The sequence below is a fragment of the Syngnathus leptorhynchus genome, chromosome 2 (assembly GCF_054491065.1).
Source record: "Syngnathus leptorhynchus isolate UIUO chromosome 2, UIUO_Slep, whole genome shotgun sequence".
NCBI lineage: Eukaryota > Metazoa > Chordata > Actinopteri > Syngnathiformes > Syngnathidae > Syngnathus > Syngnathus leptorhynchus.
Window position 1 is genome coordinate 6149119 of NC_141196.1, and position 10680 is coordinate 6159798.

At 42.3% G+C, this 10680-nt stretch overlaps 1 long non-coding RNA gene across 1 annotated transcript in view; it reads right to left on the reverse strand.

Moving 5' to 3' along the window:
• The window catches only part of LOC147060447 (uncharacterized), a 46421-nt gene extending 40169 nt beyond the window's left edge, over positions 1 to 6252 (reverse strand). Inside the window, exon 1 of the long non-coding RNA XR_015062867.1 lies at positions 6036 to 6252. This is a non-coding gene — a long non-coding RNA (uncharacterized LOC147060447). The remainder of the gene's footprint in view (positions 1 to 6035) is intronic.
• Between the last annotated feature and the right edge of the window lie 4428 nt (positions 6253 to 10680).

The window sequence follows — 10680 nt, forward strand, 5'->3', positions numbered from 1 at the left end:
AGTTAAATATTACAACATCAGGATTAGTGGGATTTGGTTTAGGGAGAGTCTGATTGTCACCAAGCGACACACACACACAGCCTCCTCTCGTCATTCATCAGTATGACTTCACCAGAGAGTTTGTGCGATCTCGCTGCCGTCAGCCTCACTTAATTCAGTGCTGGCGTTCATCCAGATGCTAACGACAATTGGCTCTTGTTACTTTTCTGCGGATGTAGCATCTTTGGTTGGAAGCGTTGAGCGGCGGGGAAAGTCTTCAATTCGTAGTCTTCAAACTGTCACTGGGGAAGAGAAAAGTGGGCGGGAGCTTCTGGTCAGCAGTTTGCGAGTCCCCCCCGCCCCCAAAACACGCTCACTAACGAGCACTTTAAGTGGCCTGCCAGCACTCTTACTATCTCAGTCCCCGCCAACAAAATCGGGCAAAAAGAGAGGTTGGGATTAGGGTTAGGAGATAAGGCTCTGAATTAGGTTTCAGGGGTTAGAACCAAAATAAAAATTAAAAAATTAAAAAAACTGAAAACCCATTGCGTCGATAACTGCATCCAAGGACAGGTAAGGTTAGTTCTAAATAGGTTAAGGATTAGGATTGTGGTCAGGGGATTGGATTTAGATTGTAATCAATTCATTCATTCATTGATCTACCTTAGCGCTTAAATTCACAAGGGTCGCTCGCGGGTGTGCTGGAGCCTATCCCAGAAATTCTGGAATGTGGGAGGAAACCGGACTACCAGGAGGAAACCCACGCAGGCACGGGGAGAACATGCAAACTCCACACAGGAAATCCAGAGCCCAAATCGAACACAGCACTTCTTAACTGTGAGGCGGCCGTGCGCCAGTCTGCCCCTGAACCGCACTTCATATTTCAATGCATGGATAATTTTATTCAGGTTATTATTTAAAGTAGTTGTTCCAACACGAGGTGTTGTTGAGTTTGGGGCTTTAGATTTCGGGTTACGTCTTAGAGTTTGACACGTTTCGGTGTCCTCGTACGTAATGTGTCATCTGACTGGGAATCAAACATTGAACACACAACAGGAGACTGCAAAGGCAGCCGCTGGTCAGCAGTTTGAAAGCCAGAAAAAAATAAATAAACTGCAAAAGGCTCCCCGCTGTCCTTCCAAACACGCTGGCTAACGAGCACTTCCTTAAGTAGCTTGCCAGCTCTCTTTAAACAAGCAAAGTGGGCAAAAGAGACGGCTTTTAAAAGGCAGCATATGGTGGCGCTGGATTTTACCCTGATGTATTGTCATGGGATAGCTCGATACCCTCCTTCCCCCTTTGGTACCCCGCCTTCGGCTTCACCGCCAGATGTTGACGTCTCGCCCTGAACATGATGCGCTGTCGCTGTGAGGCGATCGGTCGCTGGTGAAGTCGCTTACTAGCATCTCGTTTACGCTGATGGCGTTAATAACAGATGAGAAGGCTGATTAAAAGTTGCCGGTGCATCTATTATCCAGCTGGGAGAACAACTGCAGATAATCTTTGATGTCATTACATTTTCAGGGAGAACATTGGGAAAAGGAAATTTGCACGTTTGAACAATTCCACCTCCGATTTATTCAGAAACAGATTTTGAATTAGTCAAGTCAGATTTACCCGGTGACCTAAACCAATTCAGAAAAAGTACATTTGGGGGTTTAACCTAACCGTTAGGGTCAGCAATATTCAGTATTTAGTGCTAGGGTAAAATGATTTGCCAACAGTGAGGTGTAATTGTTAGGATCAAGTTGGGTGATAAGGTTGGTCACTAGTTTGAAATAACTGGTAAACAACGAGAGCAAAGCTAGATTCAGGGAGGATATTAGAAAAAGCAGAGTTGTTTAATTTCACTCCTAAAACTGTTCATAATTCAATCTCATGAGCGACACTTGAAAGAGATAAAACAAGTCAAATGTTTCTCACAGATGCATGAATGCTCAGCACCATTAGCAGTCCACATTTCAAGCCAGCTCCAAGGCTGACCTGAAAATGAGCTTATTGTCCTTTTACAAATAACTAGCCAATATTTTCTCTCAGAGAACAACAAATGCTGACAGCTCCTTGGCGGATGTAAGCACATTTTTGCGATTCACAATCGCCCGGGAATGTTGCGCCACGTGTCCAAACATCCGTCAATCAAAAGCAGTCTACTCTAGAGGCTGCATTGTGACGGTTGTATCATAGATGTATGATATCTTCACTTCTCCAAACACAAAATGTTGAAATGGGATGTCAAGCACCATGTGGGGGGGAAGTGAAAACAAGCTTGAATGACACCTGCTCACGAAAAGTAACAGTTTAGAAATAGGCAATAGTTAGCCTCCATTTTTCTAAGCCGTAGAAGTGCTAATTTCCACGTTACTGAGCGTTGACATTTGTGATATACAAAAAAAAAAAAAAAAAAAACATTCGGTAGGTCTTTCCATCAACAGTCTTCTCTGTTCCAATTATTTCACTTTGAAGGGACTTTAATATATTTAACATGGATATTGTTTGAAAAAGAGAAACTAGCTGCTGCAGTCAATTGTGATCAGGGGTGTTAAAATTCGATTCTGAAACTGTCAGCCCACTTTATTGTTGGTGAGCGGACGCAAACAAACGACCACATTGTTCTTCTTGTGAACATGACGGCTCATCTGAGATGGCAAAGAGGATGTCTTCCTCGTAAAACCACAACAAGATGCCGAGCATCCATTAAGTAGCGTGGACCTGAGGCGCGGGGAACAAGAGATTTTAAAGGGACACTGACATCATCATCATCATCATCATCAACAATATCATCATCGAGTGCCCCCGCAGTCAAGCAAACACTCGGGCGGGCTATTGGTGGTGAAAAGGCGGCAAATGAGGCCCAATCAAGCTGAAAGAAGAAGAACAAGTACTTGTAAATGAATTGCGATAGATATGCAAATGAGGCCTGTTTACACCACCATCACTGTCAACACCAACGAAGGTCACGTCATTTTATTTTTTTACAACAATGAAAAAGTTGTCTATAAGAATAGACAACAACATAATTGGAGTCCTTTTTAACAGCTTCTTTATGGTCTTCACTATTTTTTGGCATTTCAGTTTCAAGGCAGGGCTTTCAAATGAGAGTTTAAGTAGTCTGATGCTTTCAAGATATTTGTTACCTTTACTGAAAAAAAAAAAAAATTCAATCCAATTAGTTTTGGTTAAAATTATGATCAAATGATCAACTCTTGCGCTTGCCATGGTTTTCACTCGCTCTGCCTCTACTAGCTTCTGGGAATAACAGAAACGGAGATACTGGCATTACAAGACGGTTTGCTCTGATATTTCCGCATGACTGTTTTCAATGCACGCTGATTGGATTAAAAATCGTCCCTCTTATTCGGAATAAAATCTTGATCGGAATGGGCTTGATCTTTTCAGTATTCCCAATGTTGAGCATACAAATTGAGGCCTCAAGCAGGATCTAGGACAGGGGTAGGCAAGTCCGGTCCGAGAGAGCCGCTCGATCTGAGTCGTTATCAAGCTTTGACAGAGCTTGCCGATGAGGTGATTAATCGAATCGGGTGTGCTGCAACAGGGAGACCTGGAAAACTGCTCCCTTGAAATGGACTTGCCTACCCCTGGTCGAGGGCTTTAATCCAAGTTCAGGGTTGAGTTTCAAGTTCGTGGTGATGGGGTTTCAATACAATGTAAAATTTCAATTTCCAAAGTAGATTTTCAAGATAGGGTTCTGCTTTGAAACAAGTAGTAAGGATCGGGGCGTTTCTTTTTTTGTTCCGGACTTCCTTTGTTGCATTCAGAGTTGATGAAAAAAAAAAAAAAACATGTTTCTTGGGTGAACATGATGAATGTTGAAAGGAGAAGCCCTCAGGTCACCTCCTCGTTTGTCTTAGGAGTTCTGCTGTGTGCCGTCAAAGATTTCTGCTTCAATCTTTGTGACTAATTGAGAGCAACCAGTGAGTCAAACAATACAAAAAAAAAAAGTCTGAGAAATGGTCGGATGAAAGAGTCCAAAAAGACTTTCAGGTTTTTCAAAGACGACTTCGAGACACTCTCAGCTTGCATCATTTTTGCTGCACTCGGAGAGAATCCTAATGCCAGATACCAGATGTCCCAGCAAAAGACAAAAAAAAAAAAAAAAATCTGGTGAATCCAGCCGGAAGGGACGTGGGCTGTTTCTCCCTGGGGGAGGTCGCACCTCAGCGCCTCAGACTCGCCGGCTCGTTTTCATGCTGCTCGACTCCGAAGCTCAAAGACGGTTTGAGTCATCCTCCGTGGAATTGGATTATTTCGGGATGTGGACCCAACACCCGCACATTACACGCACGTACGCATGCAAAGAAACACACACACACTTCCACACTCATACTGTCCATCACTTCTTAACTTGTCCTTCCTCTCTGCTGTGCTGCTGTTGTGCGGAAGGGACACTGTTGGCTTTTTAAACGTCCCTGTGGTGAAAAACGCAACCCCTGAACCACATTCCTGCTGGCAAGATTTATAAAGAAGTCCAAATTCTGGTCTTTCCCCCGCTGTGAGGACGACGCACTTTCAGACACTGCTATAACAAAAACACTCAAATGTCATCTTTGGTGACACTGTTACGACAAGTTTGAGGATGATTATTTGCAGACGTTTCAAATAGACCAACACCTGTAAGAAAACTACCGCCCTCTACAGTGTTCAGGTGGTACCTTGGCTGACTTTGCTGAGCTATTACTTGAGTTTCCTGTTTTATGACGAGTCATCAAAATCCGTTGTACGTTGAAAATTTGGAACTGAGCTGAATGAGCGCCAAATAGCTTCTTTACACCCAAATGACGGATATGGTGACTTTCCAACTTTTGGTTCTTAAATTCTTTGGGGGTCTCATCGTGACACCCCTACATTTCACATTGTTAACGTTAACGTTATCTTGGCTATATGTTTCAAAATGCATAGCACTTAATGTTGGTCATAAGACAACACAAACGCGCCCTCTGCTGTGTATTGGCGAGGGTGAAATGTCAGCGTCGTTAATCGGCATCTGTAACCAATCTTAACAAATGTCAGCGTCGGTTATCCCCAAGACAAATCTGACCAATTACACCCTCTGACCTTTCCGCTGATTTGTTTACAGCACCGCAACAACATTTGCTTTTGTCCTCAATTGTTCCACTTTGTTAACAAGCAAATCATAGACACAAACATTACATCTAGATATGACGTATGAGTAGGCTAAAGATCAACAAGTATTGCTAGCTTTTTCAACCTAACCATCTTTCACATTCAATTTGAATATTGACTTAATCAGCACATCATTCAGCATTGTAACATTGGTCATAAAATGCCTACCTCTGGTCTAGACAAATATTAAAATAAAAAGGTACTTGGCCAGAATGAATTTTCGGGAATATTTATAGCAACTGTTTCATTCCTTTTATTCGAAAGCAAAAATAGAAAAAAAAAAAATCCAAAGCTGGTCGTTGCAGCGAGTGTAGTAAAAGCCAACATGAATGCTGTCTGTGTCGAGGAGACTGCTTTGGCGACGGTGTGATGAAACCAGTTGAAAGACAGCAAATTTAGCCTTGTTTGTCCGTCTGTCACGCGCAATTTTCCAGGCCGGCGTTTAACGGTGAGGCTTCATTTCTCTTCATTGGCGCGAGAGCGAGCTGACAGCTCTCCTTAGAGGACGTCTACACAAACGTCTCCGACGGGATCAAATCTTTTTCACCGCGTGACGCGCTTGCAGACAAACAGCATTCAAGCCTCAAATTGACTTGACGGGATTTTTTATTTTCTTTCTCCACGTTGTCGACAAAAACGATTTAGTGTGCCTACAAACTGTGGGAGTCAATAAATATGCTGCTACATGAAATTAATTGGACGGGGATTTTCAAAAATTTAGAGTATTTTTTATTAGACTAAAGTTGGAATAACTCAAGGTGATACAAAAATATAAAAAGGACAAAAATTATTGTGTAAGTTTTATGTGTGAAACTTAATGTAATAAGGTCAATTTTTTTAATCGATTTTTTGAACATACACTTCAAATAAATTCGATATGTATTCAACAACCCGAATTTAGCATACCGCCTTACCTCAAAATGGCTGGTGTGGCTGAGCAGAAGAGCGCAGCGCATAGTCGAGGTTGGGGAAAGCAGGTAGTCAAGACAAGCGGCTATCAGAGCTTGGTCAAGGCCAGGTAGCAAGCAAGGCGAGTCGGGTCGGAACACGAGCAAAGTCGGCAACGGGATTCGTTCGGGCAGGGTGCAGCGCACAGTGAGCGATAGCGTCACTGACAGGGTAAGGAGACGAATCGACAACAACTAACTTGATTCACCGAGGCAGGTGCTGGTGATTAGCTTGACTGGGGGCGTGGCTGGAAGTCAGGTGACGCAGGCACGTGACACAAATGCCAAAATGCTCCGCCCCTAGCGCCCTATACATTGACCATTGCTGTTCGCTAGCCTGGTTCCATCCCTATCCTTGGCAAAGAGGGTTTACGTATGATTTAAAAGTAAATGTCACTTTTTGTTTGATAAAAAGAGCCTAAACCCCAAAATAGTAGAAAGGGGTCTTCATATACCCCCCTCCCTCCTCCCTATTAAATTGTGTGAATCCTAAACAGGGCAAGTTTGAAAGACTCCTGATTGGCCCGGTGGGGGAACAGGCACGACAAATTCACCAGCGCCGAGTTATTTGTCGCTGATTGGTTGAGTCAGCGGGGATGATGATTCTGTGCCGCCACCGCCTGATTTATTTCCTTTCATCAAGACTTTCGCATCTGCTAAGCTCCCAAAACACAAATAATTCATGTGTTGCTGCCACGCATGCATCGGCATCTGCATGACGATGACAACGCCCGTGCGGGTCGCTTTAGATCATCTTTGGTTAGTAAGTGTAAAACCATCATGACGCCCTTCCCGTGGGGAAACGTTTGACGTTACCGTAAGAGCAAATGTATGTCCGATCACTGTGCCGGATGAAGTAAAAAAGGACGACAGGGTAGGGCAAGGAGGTGTGTGTGTGTGTTGGGGGACAACAACACACATTTTTCAGCAAGTAGAGCGCAAGAAGCCAAACAAGCACGTGAAAACACAACAATGTCCACACATGAGCGCAAATAGCCTGAGTTTCATTTATTTAGAGGGCTTTTACGTGACAAATTCTGCCTAGCAACAGGTGGCCACAACAGGGAGAAAAGAAAAGAAAAGAAAAGAAAGGTTTATTTACAATGCACTCCATAATTAATATTGGACAAATTCCCAAGGCACAGCTGAATATCTCTAACGGCACACCACTGTGTGGTTGGGAAACACTGGCTTAGAGGTTATTGGGTTCGCCTTTGAAGAAATTGACTCATGTAAACTAAACAGTGACAGAAGTACAAGGATAAGACTGGGTAAGACAGCTCCATTTCATGAAAACAAACGTATCCACAATATGATGATAAATTACCCAGCATTCGTCAGGGTGTCCACGAGGAGCACAAGAACCCAAGAACGTCCTCCCGGTGCATGCACGTTGGCGGGGCGCTTGTCGCTGTGCCATCCATCACACCGCCGACCGGCCTTATCTGCAAGACAAAAAGACGGGAATTCCTATTAGCCACGTGGTCGGCTCGCATTCCCTGATGATTATCAACATGATGTCATCCGGACCAGGACAGGAAAAAGGCACAGAGAAAATAAATAAATAAATAAATAAATAAATAAATAAATAAATAAATACTCGCCACACATAATGGTGGAAAAAAGATAACCTCTTAGGTTTCAATGATTTACTGTTTGTCATGAGGAAAAAGACATCATCAGATTTGGAGAATAAATTATAAATAAAAAAATGACATATTCTGAGGTGGTATCTTGTCAAAAGAAGAAAGACAAAAATATTACATGAGTTCAGTCAACTTTTTGAGGGACAAATGTGTAATATTAAGGAAGTGAAGTAGTAATTCCTTTGTTTAGAAACAATGTAAATCACAAGAATAAATCTTGCATATATTTTAAATTTAGTTGCTATCGACATTTGTATTTTATGTAGTAAATAGGTGCAACATTTCTGGTATGCTATGGATGAGATAAAGTATTTGTCATATGGATACAAAATGTAAATTATACAGTAGAGCCTCGGTTTTCGAACGTCCTCGTTCTCGAACAATTCGGTATTCGAACAAAAAAATCGAGATTTTTTTGCTTCGGGTGTCGGACGAAATTCGGTTGTCAAACTTCGCGAGGTGAGCCGAGAGGACCCGCATGCCAACTGACTCCGTTCATTATTACATTCTCGCTACTCTAAGGATTGCATCAATTCTAATCATACCTCCAAATGAAGCAAATGGGAGCAGTAAAGCCATCCTAAAACCCAAAGACGCTCTTAAAGCAATGCGACAGTGAGCGCCCGGCCTGCGCGCTGCGTTGCGCGATCGGACCAAATTAAGCTGAGGTCCACTTAAATTTTCGAAAGTCCATTAGGACTTTAAAAATATTTTCTAAATTTTAGCGACCGCTCTGTCATAGTAATGCGACCAGCGCGGTGCAGTTGAGCGGTCGGTGACACGCTACGGTTGCGCATTCAGCGGTGCGCTGCAGTTGCGCAATAGGACAAAATTAAACTTCCTGCACACTGAGGTCCACTTAAATTTTGTAAAGTACGTCAGGACTCCAAAAATATTTTCTAAATTTCTGCGACGGCTGGCTCTGTCTCAATAATGCGACCAGTGCAGTGCAGTTGCGCGGTCGGTGACGCGCTACTGTTGCATGTTCGGCGGTGCGCTGCAGTTGCGCGATAGGACAAAAATGCGCAAATGAAAAAATGATGGTTTTTTTTGTTGTTGTTTTTTGTTGCTTGAAACGGATTAATTTTCTTCTCTTTATTTGTAACAGGAAAACATGATTCGGAATTCAAATGATTCACTTCTCAAACAGCCTTCTGTTCATTTGTTTCGATGTAAAAATTACAATGATATTATATTTAGAATACTTTAGTTAAAATAGAAAGGAGTAGGAGTTAAAAGGTTTCTTTTCTTCCTGCTCTTTTTTTCTGAATAATGTTTGCTTCTTTATTTATCTGTTTTATTCATTATTATTTTTTAAAAAATTTGTTAAAAAATCAAATTCAATTCAATAATGTAGAGTGGGCCAACTCAAATTCAAAAATGAACTTGAGAAGCTTGTTGTCTGTACGTCGCCATGGCAAGGTGTCAGCTGCATCTGTCAGCACAACGTTGGCAGATTGTGCGGCATTGATTTAGCGGCTTTGTTTTATAATTAAACATAAAACGCAATTCGTCCATATGCATGCATTTAAAAGAACAGCGTACACACACACATGGCGCTTGTAATGAAAAGCACTCACGGGAAGCGAGAACGCAGAGGTTGGCAAGAGTTGCAGGCGTCAACGAGTGTTTGGCCGCCAGCTCACAGGTGCGTCCTTATTGAGTTTCTCAACACAGAGCAGAGAAAACGCTACAAAGGCACATAACGTTGGCTGGCGACCACTCGCTAGTGAAAAGTGTTGTCATCGTCGTGACGGAGTACAAATTTGATGGCGGCCAATCACACGGCCATCTGGAGGCGGCCATTGATCGCCATTTACTCAACATGGACGACATGATCAGCGACAGGTAGCAAATTGCTTTTTTTGCACTTTTATGTTTTAACTCATCCAAATTTTACGACCCAGGAAATCAGCTGCTTTATCGTAAGGGAAGAAAATAGAGGAAACTGGAAATACGATTTGACAGTCTTATCCCAAAAAGAAACCTCATATGATCAAGCAAAAGAAAATGTACTTGCAAGGAAAAGAAAAAAAATTCTGAGGAAAATAAAAGTGTCTCTTTTAAAAAACAAATTCAGACAAAAGTTACATTTTGAGAAAATGTGTAACGTAAATTTCGGACTGTAAACCGCAACTTTTTTTCCGCAAATTTTGAACTCTGAATCACGAGTTTTAGCTGGTGCGGCTTATAGTCCAGTGCGGCTTATAGTCTGAAAATTACAGTGATTAAAAAAATTATTTCCAGAACAAAAAAATGGGATATTTTAATTTTCACACAAAGACAATTCATTTTGAGTAAAAGATCATACATGGTTTTGAGATGGTTTTAGACATCATATTTTCCAGAGAAATGTATTGCTGTATTGTAGTTATGTTCTTGTTCTTACGTTGGTTTAAGTTGTTTCTGTATTGTTCCTCTTGTGTGTTCTTACTGTGCTATTGTGTTGTTTTTGTTTTCTTGTCATTGTTTTGTTGTTAGCATGTTAACTTGCGTTATTATTGTACGGTTATTTTCTTACTGTTTTGGCCGTGTGTTTTGCCTCTGTTGTGTTCATGTATTATTATGTTTCCTGTGTGTTGTGTTATTGTTGTGTTGTTGTTACATTGTTGCTTGTAAAACGTGACAGGCATCCTCCTGATGCGTCGCGTTGAAACCTAGCAGGAATTCACGTGTCATCCGATGAGTGGAGGAAAGCTGACGAGGTGAGGTAGCGTTCACGTGGGGAATATGATAGAAGGTTGTTGGTTGTTTTTTTTTGGTGGCGGGGGTGCGTTGACAAGCATCCAGCGCCACAAGTCAAAATGGAGAATGACTAATGAAAAGTTCGTGGACGCAGATGGCGTCGCCGTGGCAGCTGTGCTGAAATCTCCCAGCATGCATCTGCGGTGTTTATCGCCACCGCCGAGCCGAGCGGGAACACGACAGAACGGAAATGCGAGAAAAACATCTGCGCATGATCCTTA